The sequence below is a fragment of the Eucalyptus grandis genome, chromosome 8 (assembly GCF_016545825.1).
Source record: "Eucalyptus grandis isolate ANBG69807.140 chromosome 8, ASM1654582v1, whole genome shotgun sequence".
Classification (NCBI taxonomy): Eukaryota; Viridiplantae; Streptophyta; class Magnoliopsida; order Myrtales; family Myrtaceae; genus Eucalyptus; species Eucalyptus grandis.
In genome coordinates this window covers 28594443-28597164 of record NC_052619.1, presented here as the reverse complement: position 1 = coordinate 28597164, position 2722 = coordinate 28594443, and positions in this window count along the sequence as shown.

Sequence of the window (2722 nt, the reverse complement as noted above, 5' to 3'; positions counted from 1 at the left end):
CCATTTAAATTGACTGGATTTAGGACTTAGAACTCAAACTTGTCATTCTTCTTTTTCCACAAGTGGCTTTATCCACCATTTTTTTTTTTTTTTTTCTTTTTGTGGTGAGTAGTTAAAACCTTCAAATGAATATAGAAAAGAACACTTTTGTAAAATTTTCTTTACATTGGATGTTTATGCTCTAATTTTCCATTTACAAAAAGAAGAATGTGGGGGTACTTGATGGAATATAAGTTTTTAATGTTAATTATACATGGAAGTGACTTAATAGCGACATCAAAGGAATGTCCCGTGTCTTTGGTGGGTGGGTTGGGGGGGGTGTGCAGCCCGCCGACAGCATATTACCTCCCTGATTATGGTTGCCTGTGGGTTAACCGTCCTAAACCATTTAAATTAGCTGGATTCAGGACTTCAACTCAAACTTGACGTAACTCGCTAAATAGCCGTTCTATATTTTTGTTAATGACAATGAACGCACCAAGGTTGACAAATATCAAATCTACGAAACTCCCCAAACATCATATATTAAGCAAAACACGAGTTAAAGCCAAAAGAGATGTGAAATTGTTTTTACTTAATACAATGAGAAATCAAACATGTGTTATGCATCTAGTTCACGCCTTCGTGTTCTCTCCTTGACCACGAGGTAACATTTTTTTCACAACTTTTCTTAGTATTTACTAAATGTTTCCTAAATTTCTTTACCTTTATGTTGAAGGAAAGAAGAGTTATTGCTTCAATAAAGGATTGCCATATTAAATCATGCACGAGTCATATTACATAGCCAGTGTACAGTTTGATTGGCAGAGGCTGCCTTCAATTTTCGCCATGTGTATTCTAATGATACCTTTGGAAAGCAGAATCACATGTAAATTGAAATTCATAAATAGCATGCATCTAAAATAGCTTGTGTGTATGGAAATTTCACGTAGAATGTGTCTACTATAGAGTTTGGACCAAAAGAAGAATCTTTTGCAAGCTCCGGTCTCTTCCGTGGAACTCTTACAAATATCATAATTTAATTTGCAATACACGATGACATTGGTAATTATTCAAAATATATATGATGACAATGGCTGGAAAGAGGATCAATCGTGATTCACGTCCATCCCCTCATCATTTATCTTGGGTTGCCTGCATATTTGGATGGCAAAAAGAAAACAAATTTACCTTGATTTAGAAATTGAAGAAAAGAATAGTCACGTGAATATCGAATACGCAACAATTCACGAGCATCCTCTCGGTCTCTCATTTTTATCCTACCTCTTATTTATCAATCTGCCTACACATCTTTGTGGCAAAATTACCTCTAGATAAACTTGACCGAGTTACTAGAAACAGAGCATATAAACGAGGAAATTGCACGGACAAACAACGCGTTAAAGCGATGGAAATATTACCTGCCCAGAAGAAAGAAGAGGTCACCAATTATTCCTCTTTAATGAATACTTGTCGGTAAGAAGAAGAGGTTTTATATTTGTACCCTCGACGATTACTTGTCGGGTCCAGACATGTTTGATTTCCGTCGCCAATTCTTTCTTCACTTTAATCAATCTAACTTGTTTCAGAGATTTAATATAATTCAATGAATGAATGGACTTTAGGAGTCCACAGTTCTTGATCTCCAGCTCTTCCAGGCAACGAAGAGCCTTTACTTCTACATGAACATCTTTCACTCTCTCCAACTTCCACAGCTTGAGGACGCGAAGGTTTGGGAATGAACCTGAGACACAGATCAATTCCTCACCAGTATAAGAGCCTCCGAGTAAGTTGAGGATTTCCAACCTCTCGAACGCTCCTAGGACCGACATCGGATCATGGATTAGTCTGGACATGGACAAAGTAAGGATTCTCAGGTTCCGAGGAAGGAGCTCCAAGCTGTCTAGATGCGGCATGCGCCCGAGCAAGTACAAGTCCAAGAGCGAGACAAGTCCCGTCATGTCGCTCAAATTGAGATCCGAGTGCTGACCGAAGAGATCCCTGGCTCTCAGCTTGAGGGATCGAATGATCTTGAGCTCTGAAATGCGCTTGGTAGCTTCCTCTACCACCAGAGAACTACCCGTCAGGCCCAATTTCTCGACCCCGGTCATTTCACTGAGCACATCGACCATGGGACTCGTAGCAACTTCGATGTATAACCCCCATAACGTTTGGAGATTGCTCAGGTACTTTGGCGATGGTTTGCGATGACTGGTGGACTCATCGAAGCATACCTCGTTCATGTACAGGTGCTGGAGGGACTTCACCTTCCAAATTGAACTCGGCAAATTCCTAACGTTGGTGTACTTCAGATCCAACGTCTCGAGGCTGAACATGTTTCCGACTGATTCTGGGATCGAATCAAGGGCCGTCCGTCGCAATCCCAGGTACCGCAAGTTCGGCAGCACATTGCCAAGTCTGTCCGGGAGACGTGGCTTGTAAACTCCCTCTAGATCGAGCACCCTGAGCAGACCACAGTCTCCCTTTGCGATCAATGGCCGGAGCAACTCTTCCATGTCCCTCGAGCGTGTCACTCGCTTCTGCGTGTAGAAGGATACATAGGAACGGAGGTGTTGGAGTCGGATACCGCTGTGCTGATGATCCTCTCTCTGATCATCTTCATACTTGGCAGTCCATAATGGGCAGCCATTAAAAACCTCTGATTTTTTGCTATGATCAGTGCACTCGGTGTTGGAATGGATCTGCAGAAGTCCGAGTTGCGTTGCCATCTCGCACAAGATAT